Here is a 26,896-nt window from a genome sequence, read left to right on the forward strand (position 1 = left end):
GAAGCCGCTTGGCTTGGAGAGGCACCATATTGGGAAGGTCACTACTGGGCTGCGCGAGATGCCGCTTTCTCCAGATTTGTCTTGAGCCATCCCCGACCCGGTGACTACTCTCGAGGCTTCGGCACTTCATTATTCGAGTTGCTCCCGTGGCGCACGCCGCGGCGGGGCTCCGTTTCTAAGGCGCTGGGAAGGTGGGGAGAAAGGGGAGGCCGTACATCGGCCTCGCGAACCTCACCGCCCGCCCGCGGAGCAGCCCCTCTGACCTCCCCATCATGGCGGCGGGGCGGGCGGGCGGGGAAGCAGGAGTCTCCGTGCGTGCCGTGCGTGCTCCCCCACCCCCCTCCCTTTTCCTCCTCCTCCTCCACCTCCTCCTCCTCCTCCTCGGCGGCGGCGGCGGCGGCGGCAGAGGCGGTAGCTCTCGCCATTGCCGCTGGTGGCAGGAGGCGGCGAGGAGCCGGCGCGGTCGCAGTCTCCACGGCGCAGGCCCGCGGTAGCGCAGCCGCTCTGAGGTGAGTGCCCTACCGCGCAATCTCCAGCTATTTCAGCCCCGGCGCAGCCGCAACACGCCGCCCGCCCGCCAGCCCGCCGGCCGGCCCGCCCGCCCGCCACCCCGGCACCCAAGCAGCGCCCCCCGGCCTCGGGGCACGGCGGCTCCGGCTCGCCTCAGGCGGGGGGCCCCGGCCCGGCCCCGCCAAACCGCCACTCCGAGGATGCGCAGGCCGCGCTAGGCCACGGGCGGCCTGGCGGGCCAGGGAGGGAAGGAGGGAGGAAAGGAGGGAAGCACCGTCCTGAGGAAGAGCCTCGGGTCGCCGGGCTCCGGCCTCCGCCCCGCCTCGGCCTCGGCCTCCCGCGGGCTCTGGGAGCCGAGAGGCCCCGGGAGGGCGCGGGACCGGGCGGGGCCGCCGGCCTCCCCGCCGCGCCGGCCCCTCGTCCCTGTGCTCGGACTGGGCGGCGGCGGTGGCGGCGGCCGGGGAGTCCGGCCTCCCCGGGCGGCCTCCTCCCGCGCCGGGGTGTCGTGGGCTGCCTCTCCAGGTAGTCCGGCGGGCCCGGCGGGCGGGGGAACATGGCGCTTTGCCCACCTTTTCTCCAAGTTAGGAGGGCGGAGAAGGCGGCGGCGGCGGCCGGAGCCGGGAGACAGCCGGCCCTTTTGTACACAACCCCTGAGGAGGGACATTTTCCCTCCGCCCGCCCCACTGGAGACCGTGTCCTTGGCACTAGGGTCCTTGGGAACCCCGAGCTTTGGGGGTGAGGGCCCCCCGGCCGCAGAAAAAAAAGGAGGGGGGCTCTCGAGCGTCCTCGTGTGTGACTGACCATCGCGAGCCCGAGCCTTGCAAGGAGGGAATGCCAAAGCCGCTTCTCCTCCTCCCCTTTGCTTCCCCGCCCCCCGGCGGAGCGAGGCCGGGGGTCCCCGGCCCCTCGGGGAGGGCGGCTGCCCCCGAGACCCCCGGCCCTCGGAAGATGGCATTTTCGTGATTTTTAGAAAGCTCCCCGCAGTGCTGGTGCGGCGGCCAGATGGAGGAGCTGTTGCCCTTCTTCCTCCAGCCCCTTTCAGAGCTTAGCATGGACAGGGCTCCCATCGGAGCCGTTGGGTTTGGTGCTGCCGGGGTCCTGGCTTCGCAGGGAGCCCTCCCGGGATGTCATGGATGGCCGTGCTTTTTTTTTTTAATGGTAGGTTGAGTTCGGTCCCGCAAACGTTGAGGCCCCACCGGGCGCCCGAGGCGCTGGAGTCGGAAAGCGGGTTAGTCTGTCAGATGTTGACAGGCCCCGCCGTGGCACCCACCCCCTTGCCCCTCCCGGGGCTGCCCTCTCGGCCCCCCAAGTCATTTCCCTCCTTCATGCTCGGTTCTTGGGCCGAGCGTGCCGGGGTTGGCTCCGAACTTTGCTCAGCTGGTGTGTGGGGGGATGTTCTTCAACATAGAGGGGACCCCAGAGTCGTGTCTGAAAGCCCTAGAGACTTAGTCTCAAATAGAAGGTGCTGTGAGTACCAAGCACCCCGCCTTGTTTGTACATCAGAGCACAATTAGGAAAGACTGGAAAATAGTGCATGGACATAATTTAGTGTGCTTTTACTGTAAATTCAACTTATCCTATGCATAGGATATGAATTCTACTTACTGTTTCACTGTTTTTTTATACTTAAGATTGTGTTTTCATGCTTTGAAATAATCTAATAGACTTTAAAAAAAATGTTTCTAATAAATTTGTCAACAGCCCCTATCCCTCGTAAGTTTTTTTTTTTTTTTTTTTTTTTTAATGAAATTGGGCTGTGGATTCAGGAAAAGATTGGTGGGGTGACAGGAAAGGAATTGGTGGAGATTTTGATATTGATTGGGTTTTTCATTCCCCTGTTCTCATGTTGATGACACAATTGATATTTCCCCCTAAAAGGTTCATTCCCCTAACTTAGACATCTGAAAGCCTAAAGTTCATTTGAACCAAATAGCTGAACTGGGGATTGTCCCCAGTCTGCCTCTATCTAAGCAAGAGGGTACTAAGACATTTATATAAAATTTAATAATTCTTAAGGGCCTCAGACTATAAGCTCTGTGATGCTAGAGACAGACATTCTTTTACAAACATCAGCATCTTAATAATAGGTGTTGAATAAAACGGCAAATAGAATTAACCATTTTTCCATCAACAAGTGCTTCTGTATGTGTATGGTAGTCCTGATGCTGATTTTAAGTTGTGCTTTTAATATAATATTCTATTTTCCCTCAATTACATGTAAAGACCATTTTTAACATTCATTTAAAATAATTTTTTTTTGAGTTCCAAATTCTCTCTCTCTTTCTTCTCCCCCTTCCCTGAGACAGTAAGCAGTTCCACATAGAGAAAATGTGTGATCATGTAAAATATTTCCGTCTTCTGACTTGTAGGTTTTTAAGGAATCATAGGGTACACACTAGTATCTCTCTTCAAAGGAAAAATACCCAGATGTTAAAGTCCTGCCTCTGGCCTATACCATTGAAGAATGAAATCACAGGATCATAGTAGAGCTGAAAGACTTCACCAAAGGTATTGTTAGGCTTTGCCAGTCCTACATAGGGAAAATGCATGTACATCAAATAAGTACCTGGGTGAGAAGTCATGAGAACAAAAACCATCAACCTTCAACTGATTCTAGTGGATAATCACTCGCACCTGTTCTTCTGTTGAGATGGATAGAGGAGCGATTGCTGAGTTGCACAAGTGCCTGTCCTCTCACTTTACCAGAAGTTTGAGTTCACTATCTGTGGCTGTAATTAGTCCAGGAAATTTGATATCTGAATTTAGATCTCTGTGTGACATGTGCTGTCTCCAGATGGAGCTGGTTTCTTTGTAGTCTATATATAATTGTGTGTTTGTAAAATCAATCTTGCAGATAAATACAAATCTTGGGCCTTTGAATATTTTATTGGCACTATCATCACTACAGCTCTTTCCTGTTTTACTGTTCCCCATTAAAACAAAGCTCATGCACAACCAGGGTTAATCTGCAAATATGTTTTCTCCAAATCTAGCAAAATTAATAGAGACAATGTTGTGTTTATCCCTTTTAGAACCAGTCCAGTTTTTCTTGGATGTGAAGGGAAACATTTTAATGCTTGATAATATGTTATTAAAAGATAGTACTTGAGCCACTTACAACAGTGCTGTGAGGAAAACATTGAACCTTAAAAGTTCTATATAGAAGTGAGGTATTATGACCGTTGTCTGAACAGAAGAGGCGGAGAGCATAATAGAGATGGACTGGACTTGGGCTTAGGAAGACTAGATCTTGAGCAAACTCAAGGCTATTCAATTTCAGAAAAGTTTGATGGTAGGAGAATCTTCACTAGATGAATCACAGGTCAAACAAAAAAAAAATCTCAGTAGAATGTCTCTACTCTAGTTTGTCATCTTTATTCCATGATTGCTGGCTTTGAAAATGAGATTCGTCTCTTTATTTCATTGTTGAATTGAAATTGTTGCTTAAATCTGGAGTTTGTTTCTTGGTTTTTGAGTACTTTTGAGACTTGATAGAGGAAAAAGTCAAAATTAAGATATTTGAGGACACCACAGTCAACCAATGAATACTTTTTAGTCTGACTAAGAAGAAACTTCATTTTAGAGTTATTTTTATGTACCATTGACAAAACTTAGAATGAAAAATAGCTGTCTGCACAAGGGAAGTAGAAAAATGATGCAAGGGAACTATTATTTACTCTAGACTTCCATTCAGAATTAGATATTAAGATCCACCCAAATGGTTTGGTTATTGAAAAGAACCTTATTAAATGATGTTTTAAGATCCCTGGTTAGCTTTATCTTAATAGAGAAATTTTTATATGTAAGGAAAGTGATGGCATGCTAGGGTCACCCCACCCTGTTGTAGGTTACTTCCATCATGCTGAAATTGAAAAATCGCCTGTCAACTCTTAAATTATCTGTTCAGTGAGGAAATTTTTCGTGGGTCCAAAATGTCTTTTTCTCTGTCCCTAAAGGAGATATTGCAGATATCTTTAAATATACTAGTGTAGCTTAAAATTCTTCATATATTCTTGAGTAGATGAGTTCATGAAGGAATTATAGATTGTAGTAGAAGCATTAGGATAAGAGGATGTTTGGTTTGTTAGTCTAGCAAGTGATTACTGAATTTTTAGCATATATGGCTTGTGTCAAAACTTTTTTCCAAAATCTATGAAAGTTACTTTTTCGTGGGTCCAAAATGTCTTTTTCTCTGTCCCTAAAGGAGATATTGCAGATATCTTTAAATGTACTAGTGTAGCTTAAAATTCTTCATATATTCTTGAGTAGATGAGTTCATGAAGGAATTATAGATTGTAGTAGAAGCATTAGGATAAGAGGATGTTTGGTTTGTTAGTCTAGCAAGTGATTACTGAATTTTTAGCATATATGGCTTGTGTCAAAACTTTTTTCCAAAATCTATGAAAGTTACTTTTAGATGACTAGTTATTATGGATTTGTTATGCTTGTATTTGTATTTGTATTATACAGTAGTTGTATTTTCTGCTGTGCTGTATTTGAAGGTTGACTTCTAAATAAGTATAGAGATGGACTGACTAACAATTTAAATAGAATTTTAATGTGTTGTTAAGTGGTGACTGAGTAAACTATGAAAAGAAGCTTTACCATATATTCAGACAGTTTTGGAAATATTTTATATTCCATCACTAAGTAGTTACAGTACTAAAGAGCAGAGACATTGAGACCTCTTGTTACTGGTGCTGAATGATAATGTTGCTAGCTAGCCTGGCAACAAATATCCTACAGGGAATTAGAGAAGTGAGGAAATTGTAATAAAAAATGATCATAATAGACTTTTAAGCAACTATTGTCTGAGGAATAGACTGGAATCATAAGGTTCAAGAGTTTTCTGCTACTAAATGTAAGGGGATGAGGGAAACTCTTTTTAAAATTATCCTCCTTAATTTGTCTTCGCTTCATAATTTTTAGAGAATTTTGAATTCTAGATGGATTATAATATAAAATTTTCTCCTCAAGGGAATTGCTGAATTCAAGCAATTCTTGATTTATGAATTTCCAATCGCCCCTGTCATGTTCTTCCTTGGAGGTGTGATTTAGATAATCCTTGAGGGTTAGATATTTAAGAATGGAAAAAGTTGTGAAAAACAAAAATAACTTAGGTGACCCAAACCAGGTGTCATACTGACTAGTTTACAATTTATTCATTTTGTTAATTCTATCAATTAGATAGATCCTATCAATCTTAAATTCTATCAATTAGAGATATGTTAACTACCTCCTTATAAATTCAAATATCATGGGAAGACTAAGGAATTTCTGATCATTCACATATTAATGTAAATTAATTTAGAAATATACAATAAAAAACACATACCTGAGAGTGTGTGTATTGAGGGAATATGAGTTTTAATTTGGGAGAATAGCAGGCCATGATTGGTTTTGAGAAGGTAAAATGAGGTACCGGTTTTCTAGAAGAGAGAGCCAGAGCTAGATAAACTGTTTATATAAACTATGATGTCATACCCGTTTCAAAATTTTGCCTGTGATTGTTTTGTGCCCAGAAAAAGGAGAGGAAGCTCATTTACTTTTCTGGTTTCCTGATTCTAGAGCATAGGCTGGTACTATTTATGATTCAATTATATATGTAATGGGTTAGATGGATGTTTGTGGGTTAGCTTGGGAAACTAACCAGACTTCATAACATAGCAGGTACTTAGCAAATACTTATGGAATGAATGTTTCTGTGGGAAGATGTTCTGTGTTCCATACAATGAACAAATGATCATTTTAAATAAATTTGAAACTTGGCAATTGCATACACTAGAATGTCAATGTGGTCCGAGTTACATAGGCAAAGTCATACACAATCATTTCTTAATTTTCTCTCTTCAAAATGATAACACTGAGTTTGTGGAGTTCTGAAGATTCCAAAATTATTGTGAAACTTTGAATTGTACACTTCAGTGTATTTATGATCTCATTGATCTGGGAACTCCCTCTAGTGGTATAGATTGCAAGTAATCCCTAACATTTCTTCCTAGGAAATTCTTATCCTTTACATCTTCTATAAAGAATGAGGTGCTCAAAGCCTTCTATCACTTATATTGTATTATAAAAATAGCCGTTTTCTGTGCTCACATTTCTAAAATTGCTTGGAAAAAAACCTCTGCTTATTTAACTCCTGGTTTAATTTCCTTATCTGTACAGTAAAGGGACTGAACCAGGTACTTAGATCCTTCAACCTCCAAATTATGTGATCATGTTCTTTAAAATGGTCATCACTGGAATACCTTTTAATGCTAACAGACTCATTATTTAGAATTCTGGGTTTAGTACCTTCTTTTCTAGTCCCTGGGCTACACTGCTTTTTTCATTTTTTATTTGGTGACTGACATAGGATTTAGAGTTGGAAGAGACCTTAGAGGCCATCTCTTCCAATCCTTGCATTTTATAGATGAAGAATCTGAGGTCCAGAAATGTTAAACAAATTGCCCAAAGTCACACAAATAAGTAGATGGCAGTGCAGGATTCCAAATCAGATCTTGCTCCAAGTCTAGCAACATCATACTGCTTCTTTACTACATTAGAAGATATAGTATAGTGTGTTCTTATACATTGGATCTCAATTTGACTCAAAATGACTTTGGGATGTAGACCTGGTGATGGTATTGCGAAGGTAAAGTCTATGCACAGTTTTATAACCCTTTATGGATAGTTCCAAATTGCTCTCCTGAATGGTTAGACCAGTTCACAATTCCATCAACAATTCATTATTGTCCCTATTTTTCCATATTCCCTCCCACTTTTATCCTTTTCCTTTTCTGTCAGAGTCAATTTGATAGGTTCCTCAAAGTTGTTTTAGTTTCTATTTCTCCAATCAGTATTGATTTAGAGCATTTAAAAAAAAATATGACTGTAGATAACTTTGATTTCCTCTTCTGAAAACTACCTGTTTTTATCGTTGATACTTTGTGTTTTTGATGCATCTACCTTGATGCTGGAGTCTTGCTTATTTGTGTTCTCATTTCTACTGTCATAGTAATTTGAAAAATCTGTAGACAGTGCTAGACAGTATCAATTCATGTGAGCTTAGTTAACTACTATACTTGTGTCATAGGATCATAGGTTCAGAACTGGAAGGAGTCATAGAGACCATTTAGTGTCAACAGTGCTATCAAGTGTGTGAGCAGGATTTGTATCTAAGTCTTCGTGGCTCCCAGTCCAGGGCTCTATCCCCTGCTCCAGGTGCCTTGGAATTGTATTCTTTTTACTGTACAAATTTGAAAGAAGCTGATGACCAGAAGTTCTCCTCATTTGGTATATGGCTCAGAAAGTACCCTAGCCAGATAGACTCAGTTTTCTTTTTGAGCCTCTCCAAAATATCTTTCAGAATCCTTGGTGTTATTACAGCCATTTGGGTTTTAATCTCAGGTTAGTCACATGCTGGTCCCTTTTATCCGTTTTGTTTTTGTTTTCTTAAAAGCTGAAAAATGTCTGGCTCCCAAACTTTTGAACTGACTCCTAAAGAGGAGTAAATTTGTCACATTCTGCTTTATTCTGGGAACTTTGTGAAATCTTTTTGGGATATAGCATAGTGGACTTGAAATGACTAGACTAGAATTGAGCAAACCTTAAAGCAAGTCATTTTTGCTTTTCTCAGTCTCATTTTACAAATCCATAACATTAATGGATAAGTCTGGATGGTTTCTAAGGTAATTTCTTAATTTAGAAGAGTTAGAATTTCTTTTTCATTCATTGGTGAATCAATGGTGAATAAATATATCTTAAACGTGCAGTTCTTCTTTACATATTTCCATATTTATCCTGCTGCAGAAGAAAAATCAAATCAAAAAGGAAAAAATGAGAAATAAGACAAAACACAAGCCAACAACAACAAAAGTTGAAATTACTATGTTGTGATCTGCCCTCAATCCCCACAGTTCTCTCTCTGGATGCAGATGACTCTCTCTATCATAAGACCATTGGAATTGGCCTGAATCATCTCATTGTTGAAAAGAGCTATGCCCATCAGAGTCAATCATCATATAATCTTAATGTTTCTGTGTACAGTGTTGTCCTGGTTCACTTCACTTAGCATCAGTTCATGTAAGTCTTTTCAGGCCTCTCTGAAATCATCCTTTGGTAGTTTTTCTTATGAAATTTTACTTTTATTTTAGTACTCAAATCACTTTTCCTGGCATCTAATGATGTATGATATTTAAGTGATCTGTGCACTAAAATCTGAGACTTGCCTTTCTCAAAACTATATTGCAAGGTTTAATAGAATTACAATGCTTAATATTCCAGCATCAAACTGGAATTTGTTTGTTTTTCATAATCTTAATGTCCATTTCAAATAAAGATGTCACATAAATTAATTTGGTTTTGTGGACTCTGTTTAAAAACAAACAAAAAAATTTGTGTCCAAGAGGCTTTGTGGAGGAGCATTCTTCCACCCCTCTCTGTGGTTTTTCAGAGGGAGGCATGTAGCTTGGAGTAATGTGCTTGTCTTTTAAGACTGGCTTAATGTAGAATAAATTCTAAATCCTGGGTTAACCTCATTTTCTCCCACCTATTAACTTACACATCTCCGTTCCTTTTCATGACAGGCTTTTGGTTGAATGGACTTGGCATAATAAACTACTCTATTAATTATCTTGGGATCCTAGCATGATCATATTTATCCTACATTTGAAAGTGTATTAGGCAGCTGTAGCATTAATGGAAACAAGCAGAATATGTTCTGTTTAGTCTTTATAGGAAAAGAATTCATTTTCAACTGAGCTTACTATTTTTCTCCCTAAACCCCTTTCTTCTGACTGTACTATTTTTCCCCATATTGCTCTAGTCCCCTGTATTCTTAAATTTGGAATTACTTCACTTTTACTTTCCATTGCTTATCAGTTGCTGAGTCCTATAGGTTCTACCTCCCCAGGATATTGGGCCTCTATTCCCCTTTGTCTTCCCTTGTCTGTGACTTCTCATGTGTCACATGACTGCCCACTGGAATTATTGCAGTAGTTTCCTAATAGTTCTTTTCACCTCTAGTTTCTTTCTCCTCCTTCCTTCCTCTCACTTTACATTCTGTTCATTCTTCACATAGTGTCACATTAATTAATATTCTGTATGCATAGATCTGATCACTTCTCTTAACTATGGCTTCAGGAGCTTGCTAATCTTTACTAAATGAAGTTCCTCCCAAAATAAGTTCCTTGAAGTCAGGGGTTGGTTTTTGTTTTGTCTTCATTTCCCTAGTATATGGCACATAGGAAGCTTATAATAAATACTTATTGGATTGAATGGAAAGTTCACACTCCAGAGCTTAGCACAGTGCCTGGTGCGTAGAAGATGCTTAATAAATACTTATTAACTAACTGACATTTCTTAACCTGATATTCAAGGCACTGCAGTAGAGTACCAGCCTGCTTTTCAAACCTTATTTCCATCTGCCAAACTGCTCCCTGTGAATATAGTCCAAACTCTCCTCTGTGTTCTTCTGTTAATATTGCTTTCTGTATTTGGAATGTACTTCTTTTTTTGAAAATACTACTCCATCTTTAAAAGCCCAAATTCAAATACTACCTCCTCCATGAAATTTTCCCTTAATCCCTCCAGTTATTAATAACCACTTCCCCTCACATATCACTTAGTAATGTATTTTTATATTATAGTTACTTGTGTATTTGCTGTATTTTATTGTCAGTAGGGCAGGGATTATTCTTTACTTGACCTTTATGTTTACCTTTAGCACACTTCCCTGAATGTAATAATTGCTTAATCATAGTAGTTGTTGTGTAGCTATTGAACTAGAGTTATGTCTCCAATGTCTTTCATTTCCAAGTTGTAGAAATAGTGGCCACAATAAACGCTTGGGAGGAAGTAGAAAGTGAAGCTCAACTCCATCCACTTAAATTAAATTAATTAAATAACTTTGATCTACAATCAAATTGATCTCACCACCAAACTTGATTTCACCCAAATTGGCAAAATAAATTTAATAAAACATGGTGGGGTTTTGAAGTATATTACATTGGTAGAATTGCAGCCTTAAGCAATTTAACAATATGTGGTAAAGGTTACAATCATATATTTACAGCTGATAATTTTCACTGGTGGGAAGAGCCTGAAAATATTATCAATCAACAAGCATTTATTTTTTAAGTACCTGTTATGTTCTTGTCACTATTCTAGGCATAAGAAATACAAAACAAAAAAGCAACAGCCCTGATCCTCAAGGAGCTTACATTCAATGGGGAAAGGCATCACATACATAAATAAATACAAAATAACTTGAGGATGTAGACTTGTGATTAGGGAAGGTCGGAAGGTCTTTTCTTGATTTCATTGAAAAAGTTAGTGTTTCAAAGATTTTCATAGTATTACTTACAATGAAAAAAAACTGGAAGTAACCTAGATGTTCACAATGGACAATAGTTAAATTATGATACAATAAAGTAATGGAATCTATGCAGTAGAGTGGAATGATGGAATTAAGATTATTAAGTATGAAGAACACTTGAAATCTGGATAGAACTTATAAAATAATACATACAAAGTGAAAAGGTTAGAATTAGAAAAACAGTGCATCCAGTAGTTTACCATCTAAGAGAAATTAAATGAGAATATTCATGGACAAAGAAAATCCTATTGGAGACAAAGTGGCTGAAAAGTTATCTTTGTTGCATTGAAATTAAATGTAGATAGTAAAAAATAAAGTTTTATTAGTTATATTGATATTCAATATCAAGTTTCCAGTAATTAAAAATAATGTACATTTGATGTTTCCACTTCATCATTACTATCCACTTATTTCTCAATGTCTTGTAATATGACTTCTTTCTCTGCTACTGTATTAAAGCTATTTTCTTGAAGTTACACTAACTTCTTAAGCATATGGGGCCATCTCCAGTTGTTCTGATCTATATCTTGCCATTGGACCCAGATGGTTCTGGAGGAAAAAGTGAGGCTGTCTTGTATTCAGGAAAGACCAAGGGTTTGGATCATATCTCTATACTTAGTAGCTATGTGAAATGTACTTAGAGTCTCACTTTCCTTATCTGTCAGATGAAGATATTATTAAATGTCTAGTGTTTTGGAACATAGGCGTAGTCCATGAGTGTCATGACAGTTACAGTATGCAAGTCATAGAAGTGATAAGACACCCAGATCCTAAAGTAGTGGCCATAAGCATATAAAAACACAATTAGCATAGTTTTTTTTTTTTTAAAGGTATGTATTGATTCATTGTAAATATCTTATTTTCCCCTTTTATACTATGAAACTTAATCCACAAGTTTTGGGTTTTTTCCCCTAAGGCATCATAAAGCTATACACATTTCTTTGGGTATGATTATTTATGGCTGCTTCTTTAAAGGATGTTTTTGTTATTTATTTTTGCAAGTTAAGCTATATTAAAAACATTTTTAAAAAATACCTTTTGTTATTGTTACCTTCATTTCTGAACATATCTCTCTCTATCCCTATCTAGAAACTCTCTCATATAATAAGAAGTAAAAAAAGAAAGAGCAGAGGAAGAAAAGCAATTCAACACTAAGCACATTTCAGTCAATCTGACCATATATGCAGTATTCTATATCCACAGTCCTAAACCTCTGCAAGGAAAGATTTTTTTTTTCCTTCTCTGAAACCAAACTTGGTCATTGTAATTATATTATGTTTAGGCTTTTTTAAAAATTCTCTTTCTTTACAATGTTGAAGTCTTTTGTATATTGTTTGCTTGATTCTGCTTCATTTTTCTTCAGTTTATACTTCTCCCAGATTCTTCCATTCATCATTTCTTAACATGAATCAAAGAGTATGGGTATTTGAATTCTTTTTAGAATGTAGTTCCAAATACCATTTGAGACTGTTTGGGTTAATCCACAACTCTGATGACTTCCATCTCTAGTTGTGTGTCAGTTTGCTGAGAACTCAGTAATAGCTCAAATTTGTTTTGTTTTGATTTTCATTTTTCTTGTTATTCCTGGAGTAGTTTTTCATGTGATTGTTAATAGTTAGCAATTCTTTTGAAAATTATTCATATCCTTTAACCACTTATCCTCTGGAAAATGGCTCTTGGTCTTGTTTATTTTTCAGTATTCTATATATCTTGGATATCAGACCCCAATCAAAGATGTTTGATGCTAAGATTTTTCCCCTAGTCATTAGCTACTTTTTGATCATAATTGCATTGATTTTGCTTGCTTAATAAAATCTTTTTTGATTAAATAAAATCATTTTTGATTAAACCTAAAAGTTGGCACCTGATTTCTAGGAATAGTAGATAATAGGATTGCTGCTTTGAGAAGTTTACATCATACTAAGAATAAAACATATGGTAGAAATAAAGACATTCTAGACTTTAAAATGGGTCTCAGCTTCACTTGGCAGCTTTTGTACTTTAAAGTTGTATTGCTATTTCATTTCTTTCCTAGTTAGTAAAGAAAGAAGATGGATTAGTCTTAACAAATCACATATATTCTAACACATTTGCTGCATATACATTTAAAATTGGAAGTTGCCTTTTAGCATGGTAACTTATTTATTTGATATCATCAGGGAATAATTTGTTGTGCATAATAATTTTTCAGGGTTCAATGCAGTAAACATTTATTAAGCATCTGCTCTTCATGATAGACAAAAATGAAATAGTTTCTGTCCTAAAGGACTCATATTTTGCTGTATGTGCCAATACTTTAAAAGTTTTAGCTATTCTTTTAAAATTATTTAGTAAGTCCTCTATGTGCCAGGCTTTCTTGGTGCTAGGCATTCAGGGCAAAAAATGAAACATTTTCTCTCCTCAAGCAGCTTAGATTCTATCAGAAGAGAAAATATGTACACAGAAAAAAGTATGTAGAAAATAAAGGCATTCTAAGGACTTCTGGACATGAAATCAGGAAAGGTCTTGTGGGAGTCTTGAGCTCTGAAGGAAACCAGGGATTACAAGATGGTGGGCAGAGGAGGAAGTCAGAGGAGCAATCTGGAAGAAGACAGTTAGGGGGTGGAAAGCAATCAGCAGGTTGAGCCTAGGTTGTGACTTTTCTGTTTGGTCTTGGAGGCCGGAGAGGGAGCAGGGAGCCTTTGGAAGGGACTGAGCAGGTGGCTGACCGTCAGATCTGGACTGTAGGAAAAACTCTTACCCAGCCAGGGCAGGGACTGATTGGCAAAGGTCAGGATGGGTTTGTCAGGAAGTAGTGTACCCTAGGTTTGAGGGGAGAAGGCCCTGGGCTAGAATGTGAGAGAGATGCTATGGAGGTGGGACAGTTAGGAATCTGGCTGACCAGAGGACACTGTGCTCTTCAGAGGAAGAAGAGTTCTGATGGCAGGGGGGCTTAGGGTAGGATATAAACAGTTCTGTTTGGGAAATAGTGAGTTTTAAACGTCCATGTGGTATTCAGTGTAAAATGTCCAATAAGCAGCTGGAATTTTCTTAGAGTGAGGCCGCATTCTTTTAAGAAATGGTCCTGATTTAATGAAACCTTGCCTGGTCACAAGACGGCATCGTGAAAGCGACATTGCGTATGAAATAAAAATCCTTGGTTTGAAGCCTGGTCTTGTCACCATTGTGATCACTGGGGTATTGCCTTCATCTCACTCCTTATATGGAAGATGAGATTTTTTTAATAGTCCCTACAATTCCTAATTGTGTAAAATAGACTTTAGCTGTTGTCTTGGGTTGTAATTTGGTGATGTCCTCAGGGATTCTATAATATTCTTTAGCTCTACAATAAATGGTCCCGGCTTTTATATGCCTTGCTAGTAGTATGCCCACTCCATATATTCCCATTTCTTTTGTTATCAGGTTGGCTATGATTTCCTTTTCCTATTGGAGTATAGTGTTTTGCTGCCTGTTAGAAAACCAGGTAGCCTAGCAAACGTTCTGTGATATAAGGTCTGAGATGGTTTTCTTTGAGTAAAGTGAATGGTCTTTATTGCATGAACTTTGTGATGGCTATTTTGGCTTTTGTGAGAACTTTATTTGGTTTATTTCTGTTTTCTTGACTTTTCTGTATTAGTCATGGTTTGAAGGTAAATGAGGTATCACTGAATTATTAGATGTACTATAGGTAATCTCCAAAAAGTATCTATTATTGAAGGAGAAAGGGCTTAGAAACACTTAGTGTGGAGGAAGGCAATACTTGAATTGAATCTTGAAGGATTGCTAGGATTTCAGTAGCTGGAGATATAAGAAGACTTATTTTCTTAGGTAGGACATGAGCAATGGCATAGAGATGGAAGTAACTAAGTGCATGTTTAAGAAACAATTTGTGATATAGTTTGGCTAGGCCATGTATACATATGTATGAAAGTTATTGAGAGATAAAGCTGGAAAGATAAGTTGATAATGGAATGCATTGAAGGAAAACAAGCATTTATTAAGCACCCAGTATGGGCCAAGTGCTAAATGATTTTCAACTTTTATTTCAATTGATCCCTTACAGCAATCCTGGCAGGAGAAGAGCTGTTCTCATTTCATAGTTGAGAAAACTGAGGCAGATAGTGGTTAAATGACTACCCTGGAGTCACAGATAGTAAGTATCTGAGACTGTATTTGAACTCAGGAGTCATCTAGTGTTTTTGAGAGAGTGAAAGAGGTGGAGAGAAAGGTGGAAGGGAGCAAGAGAGACAGACAGAGAGAGAATGAGAGAAAAACAGAATTAAAACTGTACTTAAAAAAAACAACAACCCAAAACTGGGCCAGGAGGTGTTGTAGAACCTAGTAGAAAGCAAGAAGATGAAAAGCGTGAAAACTATTTGTCCAGGCAGGAGGTCCTGAGCACCTGAAGTGAGTTGGTAGCTGCCGAAGTCAAAGTAAGAGAAGAGATATTACAGAGTTAGAACTCACTTGTTTTAGTAACTGATCGAATCTGCCCATTCCCTCCTTATGTCTCCTACCTGTGTGTGTGCAGACATACCTATATACACACACCCAGATATTGTGAAGCTTCAAGCCAGAGTCACTGAGAGGATAGTGGGGCTCTTAATAGGAATAGGAAGTCAGAAGAAAAAGCTAATTTCAGACATGTTGAGTTCAAGTGAGGTAAGAATATAGGGATAGAATGTAGGGGAATGTTTATTTAGGGTGAGAGGAAGAAGTAGAATCCTTGAAGAGATTGCAAACTCCTCAGCATAAATAATCTTTTAAAGAGGAACTGTGGGAGTTATTTCTTTTACTGGTGATAGCAAAGTTAAGATAGATTGATAAAAGCATTTTAGTGTTTACTAAAACAGGCACTGTTACTAAGGCACTATACTAAGGACTTGGGATACCTATAAAAAAAAATAAAGAAGGCAGTCTTTGCTTTCATTTGGATGGGGGAAGATAATATATAAGGAGGTAGTGGAAAGTGGAGGAAAGGATACTCTCATGGGGACATGTCTGGAAATTACAAGAAGTGGGGTGATGAAAGTTGGTTCCCTGTCTAAATGAGACAAAAGCTCACTTGCCAGAGTTATGAGGAAGCCAGGAGTGGAGTCCTAGCTTCTAGAGAATGGAAGTGATTAGTATAGGGGAGGCTTCAGGAAATGGCTTACAATCCAACAGGGTATATAGGTGTCTCCTGTTTTATCCGATCACCTGTCTTAGTAGCAGAGTTTTTCTGCATGACACACCATTTCTCTTCTATTGTTTTGCTGGTTCATCATCCATATCTTGTTACCTCATTGTGGTTGTTCCTCAAGGCTCTGCCCTAGGCCTTCTGTTCTCCTTTCTGTAAAAAGGAGAATTCTCCAAATTTAATTGTCATCTCTAGGCATATAAACTCCACTTCTACAAATCTACCTTTAGTCTCTTTGTTGGGTTCCAATTGCCTATAGGTCATCAAACTGGTTGTGCCATTGGCACCTCAGAACCAACAATTCCAAAATTAAAATTCATTATTTCCCCCCAAATTTACCCTTCTTCCAAACTTTACTATTTCTCTGTACTGTGTATCCTTTCAGTCACCCAGGTTCATGACTTTTTTTGTGTGTGAGGGCAGTTGCCATTAAGTGACTTGGCCATGATCTTGTTAGGCTTGAGGCTCTGAACTCGGGTCCATCTGATTCCAGGTCCGTGTTCCATCTCCACCTCGGTGCCTCATGGCTTCATAACTTAAGCATTACCCTCAACTCATTAACCTACATATCCAATCAGTTGCCAAGTCTTGACAGTATCTCTCTAATCTTTCTCCTTCTTCTCATAGAGCCCCCACCCTAGTTTAGACCTTCATTACCTCTTGCCTAAATTACTGTAAAAATTTCTTAATTGATTTTCTTGCTTCAAGTTTGCTCTCTCCCCCATCTATCATTCACATCGCTCCTAAAGTGATTTTTTTCCCCTAAAGTTTAGATCAGACAAAGGGTTTTCCAATTCATTAAACTCCTAGGCTTCCCTGTTACCTCCCTGTTAACCTATTATTCAAATATAAACTCCTTTACTTGGTTTTAAAAGTCCTTCATTACCTGGTTTCAACCTGTCTTTCTAGGTTTGTTATATATTCTCTGCCCTCCCCAGCCTCCATAGTCCAGTTAAACTGTCCTTCTTTCTCATACATGATGTTCCCTTTGTTATCTGTATACCTTCTTCGTTCTCCCCTGCCTGGAAACCTCAGCCTCCTTCTTCTAAAGCAATAAGAAATAAAGGCAGCTAGGTAATTCAGTGGCTGAGTACTGGGCCTGGAGTCAGAAAGACCTGCCTTCAAATGTAGCCTCAGACAGTCACTTCTGTTTGCCTCCGTTTCCCCATCTTGTAAAATGGAATAATATCACCTAACTTCCAAGAGAGTTGTGAGAAGATAATAATTGTGTAAGGTTTTTAGCATACACACACACACACACGTTTGCACATAACTGCTAATGTCATTATTGATATTTACTGCAACTGTCCAGCACTTGTCTGTCAAGAGGAAGGGCTGTGTTTCAGCCATATCTTTGACATCTATTGGTTACTATGTTGATTAAAATTCAGAGGTTTTTACTGTTGTTTTTAAAATGTTGTTGATTCACCTACTTTTACTGTTAGCATTTCATTTTCTTTTACTGGAAATAAGGAGAATACATTCCTTTCCTCTTTCCATGAGGAAATGTGGTGTAAAGGCAAAAGAGTGAGCCCAGGCACCAGAAGACTTTGGTTCAAGTCTCACTTCTGACCCATCCATCATGGCAAGTCCCTAAGCCAGTCTGCTTCTTCCTCACCTGGTAAATCACAGTCCAGGCCCTTTCTTTTTGCATGTGCTACATATCCAACAAACTGGTGGACATCCAGGCGACTCATACTCGCTGTGCCCCAGCTTTTTTCCCTTTCAAAACCTTCTCTAGTCTGTCATCACTCAGCTCTCAAATTTGTCTTCTCCAAGTGCAATTCTGGGTTTATTACCAACTCCTTCACTCCCACATTCAGTAAATCCATTAGCTCCCCCATACCTTCTAGACCCACACCTCATCTCCCACCTTTTCAAAAAGAAAAAAAGGCACTTCTGTGGATTTTTTTTTTTTTAAGCCCTTCATATCTTTTCTGTTTTATATCTGGATCTCTCCTTCCCTCTGTCTCTCGAGAAACTTCTCTGGTTTGCTTCACGTTACATCTATAAAGTCTCACCTTTTGCAAGAAACCTTTCCTTGATTTTCTTTAACTTTAGTGTCTCCTGGTGCCTTTCTTCTGAGGTTATCTCCCATTTTTCCTGAATGTATCCTGTGCACAGTTTACTATGTACAGGTAGTTATTTATAACTATAGTGTAGTCATGTGCTGGAACTTCCTCTCTATAGATTGAGTTTTTTTTTTTAATTTAATAATAACTTTTTGTTTTCAAAATACATGCAAAGATAGTTTTCAACATTCATCCTTACAAAACCTTGTGTTCCAAATTTTTCTCCATTTCCCTCCCTTAGACAACAAGTAATCCAATATGTTGAGCATGTGCAATTCCTCCATACATATCTCCACATTTATCATGCTACACAAGAAAAAGCAGATCATCAAGGGAAAAAAAATGAGAAAGACAACAAAAAGCAAGCAAACAACAACAACAAAAGCGAAAACACTATGTTGTGATCCACACGCTACCACAATCCTCTCTGGCTGCAGATGGCTTTCTTCATCACAAGACCATTGGAACTGGCCTGAATCATCTCATTGTTGAAAAGACTGTGAGCTTCTTAAGGGCAGGGACTGTTTTATCACCTTTTTGTACCCCCAGCAATTAGCACAGTGTCAGGAGCCTAGCAGTCACTTAATACGTGCTTGTGACCTTTTGACTCTTATTTGATTCGTACTTCCTGTTGAAGATGATAGAAATCTTGTGGTCATTTTTGACCCTGCTCTTTCTTTTGACCTCTCCAGTGTGGGAGGAAGGCAGTCAGGATGAAGGCTGGGTAGTAAAAAGAACAGTGGAATTGGAGTTAGGACACCGGGAGTTAAATCTGGAGTCTGAGAATCACCAGGTTCTTTTTGTTCAGTCCCTCACTTGTAATTTTTTGAGGATCCCCAAGACAGAAGCAAAACAGGTCCTGCCCTCAAGAAGCTTACATTCTGTTAGGAGAGACTTGTTTCCTTCCATGTTGTATGTAAATATATACAAAACACCTATGTGATCAGTAAAGGTAATTTCGAGGACCTTAATTGCTGCATCAGGAAAGGCCTGATTAGGAATGGCATTTCTACTGAGCTGGTAAGGAAGCTAGGGATTCTAGGAATGGGGCAGCCTGTTTGTGGCAAAAGGCACATACATATTTTGTGACTCAGGCGCATGTTCTTCCCACTCGCCAGGGTGCCTTATTATTAATGGATTATAGTAGCTAACATGGGTAATAGGGCAAGGTAGATCATGAAAGCAAATGGACAGTCCAGAGTTAGAGTGTAGTGTTTAGAGCTGGAACAAATTCTGAAGGTCATCAAGTTCTTCTCATTTCACAGATGAGGCAATGGGGCCCCAAAGAGGTAAAGGAAATGTCCAGGACACACACTTTGAACTTAGGTTCTTGGATTCCAGTGTCCCCTAGGCCTTGTTCAGTCAGTGACTTCCTAGACAAGTCATTTCATTTCTGGGCCACAGATTCCTTATGATGAATGACTAAACTAGATAAGCTTTAAGATTCCTTCCATTTCTTTAAATAAAGAAAAAGTCATAGGACCCTTCTCTCACCACCCCTCATCTCCCTAAGACACTACAGTCAGATAGAAACTCTCAGACTACACAGCGGTTGTGAGCAGAGGACGCTGCTTGGAAAGTGGAGTTTTTCTGAAGTATCTGAGGACACTTGAATTCTATGAGTGCTTACTTCTGACTGAGTCATTATCACTGAGATTTTTATTTTTAAGTGGACATAATGACTAGATAACATATTCATTAAGTAAACAATCAGTTACAATAATAGCACTTTCTGAAGCATAGCTGCCATGGTCTTCTCTAAAGTTTTTCTTTTAAAAATTCAGGTTACCCCTGCTCTACCAATCCCTTCTTCCCCCAGTTTTATTGCTTTTCCCAGCAATTAAATTTTTCTAATAGTGCAGATAACAACTCACCCACATCTTCTAAAATTTTCTTTGTTACTTTTGTGTTTCTCATAAATCCTCCATATGGGGTCAGTTCTGTGCACGGGGTCCCTTTTAAGGGATTATTTGATTATTACATAGTAGGCTAGTGTAGCACATGCCCCGTCCTTCACTTTATCTGTTAGTTAGCAGCTTGCCTCTTTGTCCAGGCATGCATCTTTTGGATATCTGATGATACTTTTTAACATGTGGTTCATTATTGGTAAGATGCCTATTGACACAAGGAAGGATATTGAAGGATTCTTTGAAGAGCACAGCAAATTTTGTAGTCAAGCACAGTGGGTTCAGATCAGGACTTTGATAATTAACTAGTTGGATGACAAGTCAATTAATCTTGTCTCCATCTGTTCAAATGGACATGATACTTATAACACCTATCTCACAGAGTTATTGGAAGGAAGGTACATTATAAACTTCAAGGTACTATATAAATAGGAATTATCAGCTAGGAAAGATCAATACATGTGCTGATAGGTTTCTTTCTAGAAATAGATCCTTAGGTTAGGCCTCTGAAATGATAACATTGGGTAAGATCTGTTGGGCAGAATCTCAAGACAAGTTTTTAAGTAGATGCCAAATTATGTAATGGAAGAACCAGCAGAACTGAGGCCTTCCACAAAACAAGGCAACAATGCTATATTTCATAGGAAGCAAGATCTGAATGAAAGTATCCTTTGTGATGTGAGCAAAGGGTGGGGAACCTCAGGCCATTTATGGTTCTCATTAATGGAAATGAAGGAAGCTTCCACCAATGCCAGCTTATTTTAAGTGTTTATTTAATTTCAGGCAATTTGGGGGAGCAGCTGTCACCAAGTGATCATCCAGCAAAGTGATCTGCCAACTGCATTCTGTGACCCAGTTACATAAATCTTGGTACATTTAGAAGCATCCTGTCCACAGTCAGTCCAGCTTTCCTCCATTCCATTGCCTGACTACTTCTGACGACTATATTATCCATGTCTAGCATAAAAAAACCAATACCTTAACTTCTGTAACTCATCTGTCTGATTTATAATGTACTTGTTATGTACTTGTGGGTGCACTTTTATAATCCTTTTAGCCATTTCCATTTTAATCTCTGAAAGATGGGGAAATGAATGTGCTTGTAATATCAAGAAGAAACCATAGCTGTGAATGGGTTCACCCTTTCTGGAATACAGTGTGAAATTAAAAGTTACAATAATGTTCATATATATTAGACACTTTTCAAATAGCAGGAGTTTATCCTAAAGAGATTTTTGGTGGAGGAATAATTAATCAATAAAAATGAACAATTATATTAATTAAAAATATCAGAATGATTTATTTGATTTTGATTTTTTTAAAAACTGGACCTGTGATTTGATTAGTATAGAGAAATACTGATGATCTCCATCTATCAAGGCATATAATCATCTTCCCTGCAATTTTGGGGGGGCAGTGGCAACTTGTATGACTTGCCCAGTACCATTATATATCTGTAGAGACTGGGACTGTCAGTATTTCTTGCTGATTCTGAGACCAGTCTCTCTCTATCCCTCATACTATGTGATTTGGTCACCAAAAGGCTAAAGTCACTATAACTATCTTTTGTTCTCAGATCAATAAATTGATAAATAACAGAAGTTCACAACATGTATACAACCAGTTCTTAAAATTTTTATGTTCTGACTTATGTTAAAAACTTGAACATATGGAAATTTAAATAAATATTATAATTAAAAATTTTAGAAATATTATCACTAGCTTTTTAAATGAGACATATTAATAATCAGTAGCAAAACCATCTAAAACAGGTAAGAGAACACTTAACTTTTATTTTAAGCAATTTAAGAGAAACATTTCCACTAAAGTCTTGGTGATTTCTTGTGGAAAGTTGGTGATCTCAGATTTTCAATGTCTGGGCAGTTGGAGTATACATTCTGCCAAGTTATACAACATTAAATGGCTTTGAGTACAGCCTAGCAACTGACTGTATATTGAACTTGGGCTACTCCTTTAAGGACAAGGGAGACTCCTCACCAGACTTGTTGGCTAACAGCAGAAATGCCGTACGTCTTAAGAGAAATTCAGGAGAGGAGTGAAATTGAAAAAGGTTGATTTTATTTTTTTTTTTTTTACCAGTTCAGACTTTTAATTTAATAAGATTTAGCTTAAATGGATACATGATTCTTATTTTATGAACTGCCCAACAATTCATTGACTTAGTGTTTTAATTAAGACATGGCCCAATAGTATAAAAAAATTCTCAGTAGGACTCTAGAGGGGGAAAATGGTCTAAACAATTTATCTTCAAGTTCTAAAAAAAAATTGAAATTTTTTGTTTTAATTGATTTATTTTTAATATACATTGCTTTATGAATCATATTGGGAGAGAAAAATCAGAACAAAAGGGAAAAACCAGGGGAGAAAAAAAAAACAGAAAAAAGAAGTGAACATAGCATGTTTTGATTTATATTCAATCTCTATAGTTCTTTTTCTGGATGCAGATGGCATTTTCTGTTTATTGGGATTGTTTTGGATCACTGAACCACTGAGAAGAAGTAAAACTTTTATAGTTGAATATTGCACATTCTTGCTGTTATTGTGTACAATGTATTCCTGGTTCTGCTTGTTTTGTTCAGCATGTTCGTGTAAATCTTTCCAGGCTTTCCTATAATCAGCTTGTTCATCATTTCTTACAGAATAGTAATATTTTATTATCCCTTCATATGCCACAATTTATTCAGCCATTCCCCAATTCATGGGCATTTTCCAATTCTTTGCTATCACAAAAAGAGCTACAAATTCTTTTTGCACATGTTTTTCCCTCCTTTATGATTTCCTTGGGATACAGTCCCAGTAATAGCACTGCTGGGTCAAAGGGTATGCACAGTTTTATAGCTCTTTAAGAAGGGTTTTTTTTTTTTAAATGATTTTTGCTGAAATTAATTTGTCCTAGGGAAAATTAATTTCTTATAGGTCTCAATTAGTCCCACATGCCATAAGCTTCTGTAATAAATATTTGTTTTAAGCATCCATTAATAATGTTATTCATGAAAAATAGAATGCTCAGTCTTTCGGAAAGAGGACATATTTTGAAGGGGGGTAAGAAGGCTTTGGCAGGCAGTTACTTGCATTTCCTATAGAAAGAATTATTCCAGTTGAAATGGAGCTTTAAATAGAAAATGAAATTCTGTACTTGTTTTTTCCTTTTTTTTTTTTTTAATTTGGTTTTGGTGCCCTCTAGTGTTTCAGTCAAGTTACAGTAAATATATTATGAAATAGGCATTCTGAGGAGTTCTCTTTTCTTGAATTGTTAATATAGAACCTAGGTAATTTAGATCCTAATAATTTAATAATTAGGAGTTACTTACATGTTCTCTATTATCTACTGTCATGTAGAGACCAATACTTTAATCCTAAACTTAAAATACCTAGATTTAAGATTAAACTATTGATCTTCATCTATCATACAATCTGGGTAATTTAGATTCAAGATTAAAGTATTGGGTTTTTTTTTTTATGTTAGACATGGATAATATGGTTGTCAAAAGAGGGCAATGGAATGGAGGAAAGAAGCCTTTCCCACTACTTCTTGTAATACCATCTTCATATAGGAAAGAAAGAGAATATATAGTGTATTTGGCATGAGTGTGACACAGTGATATGAGTTGCTACCAGTGATGGCTCACACAAAAGTAGTTGTACAAAGTACTATCCAGGATGTGATATTTGGAAAAGTCATGCAACAAAAGAGAGAAATCACAGATGGATATCTTGTGCTTCATTTTTATGTACTTTTAATATGAATTAAAAATCTTAGAGGAAAATCCTCAACATGGTAGATAGATATTTTGAATTGAAAAGATATGGATAACTTTTGACCCACATTTTCAGTGGTAGCACCTACAGAGAGATCATGAATCCATTGATATTCCTAGATTGTAAGCTTCATGAAGGCAGAGGGACTCTTTTGAAATTTTTATTAATTATTTTTTATTGTTACATTAACAGAATCTACCTAAATGGCATATATGTATTAGAATAGAAAAGGCAATGTACAGGAAACTGACTATTTTGCATTGCCTCCTTTTCTTAATGTACAATAAATTCAACGTGTAATTTTTAAACTGTGTGTTATTCTTTCTGGTCTTCCTTCTGCCTTCTTTTTTTACATTAAAAAATGTTCTAATGACTCTTCTTTTTCTTTCTTTTTTTGGCAACCTCAAATCACCCCTCATTCCCTTCTTTTCCAAGCCTACCCCATCACTCTCCCTCCCCCCCTAAAAAAATAAGACCTTTATAACAAATATGTATAGCCAAGCAAAATAATTTTTTTTTCCATTGGTCTGTCCAAAAAAGTTAAGCACCTTGAGTCTGTCAATAGGTAAGGAAAGCAGCATTGAATTGATCAGAATTCTTAAGTTTTAAAGTTATTAGTCTTTTCAGTATTTTGTTGTTGTATAAATTGTCTTCCTGGCTTTTCTCACTTGACTATCAGTTTATCATGTCCATTATTTTGTTGAGGACATTGCCCTTTCTGTCACCCAAGTTGGAATCATCTTCATCTTTTTCCTCTGTCTCACCTCCCATAAAAGCCATATTGTGTGTGTTGTGTGTGTGTGTGTGTGTGTGTGTGAGAGAGAGAGAGAGAGAGATCAACTAGATACATGCATTTAATCAAAAAGCATTTGTCATTCATTAGATGCCATTATGTATAGGCAGCAAAAATGAAAAGGTCCCTAACCTCAAGAATATCACATTCAGTTAAGGAGGAAAATTGATTTTTAGAAAGTTTTATTGAACTCTCTGATAGAGGAGGTATTTCTCAATGCCAGCTTGAGGATTCTGAATATCTGATCTTTGATCTTCCTCTTGACAGACTGACAGGCAGACACACACAAAAATGTAAGGGAGAGCCAGGTCACGGTGTGTTTGTTAGGGCATAACATGGCAATTTGTGTTGTTGTATGAAGAAAATAGCTGTAGCACTTTGGGCCCTTCCTTATTTATGTTACCTTTGGGTGTTTGGGTATGACTGGCAGCTCCTGGGGGAGGTAGCCATTCTTTATGTGGGCTTAATTATTACTGTTTCTAACAATGTTACCTGTGTATTTGACCTTGGTGCCTTGCTGACTCCCAGAGGTAAGGGTACTTATCTGGCTATATACCAGCAGCTTTTAGGGGCTGAGGTGAGGAGGGTGACAGGAGTGGGCAGGCGAGGGAGAGAGGAATGAGAAACACAAAAGAAAGGGCAGTGGGAAGAAGAAAGAAAATCAGACTAGAAATGATGGCTCACCATGTTTCGATGGATTTGAAGCCATAGAATTCAAGTTAGACCTTGTAGAACCTTGGACATATGTTTGCAAATGGTTTTTCATCTGTTAACTAAGAGAATTGTAATAGATGGTCTCCAAGGTTCTTTCGAGTTCCAAAACCATGATTCATAGCTTAAGTTGCTTTCTATGGATCTATAGAATACCTGGATTTCATCCCCTCCTTTTTTTATTGTGCTTCATACTTAGTTGGGCTCGCGTGCACATACGCACGCACACACACACACACACGTTTTTCTTTTATATACACTTATATGTATGCATGGAGGATACCTTAAGAGAATGTGAAGGTGTAAAGGTGTAAAGTTTTTTCCATTTAAAGACTCTTAGTTGAGGTGTAAACTCTTCCATCCTCCCTCTTTTTAATCTAAGTTCACACGTGGGAGTCAGTCCTATAATATGGAGCCACTAGGAACCCCAGGGATATCACTATTTCATTAGTTCCTTAAGATTTATTTAAGATATGAATTTATGTTGACTTTACTGTTCGGTATAAGTGTTTTGGAGTTGGAATTTTTTTCTTTTTCTTTCTTTTTTTGTGCATTTTTAAAATTTATTTTTATTTTTTTAGACTTTTAAATTTATCTGTTTAAAGTTGTGTATAATAATTTCTGCCAGCCACCTCCTTAATTTGACTAGGTAGTGTTTTTTGTTTTTTTTAAATAAGTTGTGTATATATGAAGGGAAGCAATTGTTAAAAGTCTCTGGGCCTTTAGTAATTGTTGATATAAGGGATATTTGTACTGGGCATTCTTTTAACTGCATATTAATGTTTCTAAGGCTTTTGAAACGATTTTGCATTTGTATTGTTTCCTGTCCCTTTCTGCATCTATTCAGTGGTTCAGAGAAATCACACTTCAAATTTTACTTGCTGTCTAGTTTGATTAATCCATTTTGTCTGCTTTTTGTCCTTGCGGTGCCTCTCCCTTCCTAGCATTCTAATTGGTGATGATAATCAATGATTCTTTTCAACTGCTCAAAGCCCTTTGCAAACATTTAAAATTATAACACATCTTCAAGGCTAGCTATTCTGTGTTGAACTTAAGAAAGTGAGGTTGATCTTTTAGATTTATAAAAGGATGTGTATATCTAGGGCCTAGTACTTAGTAGTAGTTTATTCCAAAGTCTTGACTTCCAAATTATCCTTAATAGGACACACTCTTTCCTCTATGCCCTTTCCCCTGTGTTTGGACTTAACCGGCTGGATATCTTCATTTAGGAAGTTTCCTTCAATTCAATATCTATAGAGTGTGTTTGCTCAGCAGATGAAAGCTGACTAGAATGTTTTGTGGAAATTAATGTTTAAGGTGTACTCTCCCCGCTAGAACTCTAGCAATAATCATAAGCATGCATGTTTTTAATCTTTTTAAAAGCATTTTATTTTACAATAATATTTAAAGTAAAATTCATAAGAATTTTTTGTCAGATCAAGAATTTTAAAGCATCTTTACCTCTATTTTAGAAATAAAGAGAGGAAAGGTGGTGGTGACAAGGTTATTGACTGGTTCTTTGAACAACATTGGTAGGGAGGGGAAGTGTGGGATCCATTAGCCCAAGTGCATGGAAACCCAAATCCTTTTGAAAAACCATGCTTC

General features: G+C 38.2%; 1 protein-coding gene across 1 annotated transcript in view; it reads left to right on the top strand.

Annotated features, from left to right (window-relative positions):
• Positions 1-412: 412 nt before the first annotated feature.
• NRF1 (nuclear respiratory factor 1) overlaps positions 413-26,896 on the top strand; it is a 124,446-nt gene continuing 97,962 nt past the window's right edge. The window contains exon 1 of the mRNA XM_031939047.1: positions 413-509. The gene's annotated coding sequence lies outside the window, so the exon portion shown is untranslated. The remainder of the gene's footprint in view (positions 510-26,896) is intronic.

The sequence above is a fragment of the Sarcophilus harrisii genome, chromosome 5, assembly GCF_902635505.1.
Source record: "Sarcophilus harrisii chromosome 5, mSarHar1.11, whole genome shotgun sequence".
NCBI classification, from domain to species: Eukaryota; Metazoa; Chordata; class Mammalia; order Dasyuromorphia; family Dasyuridae; genus Sarcophilus; species Sarcophilus harrisii.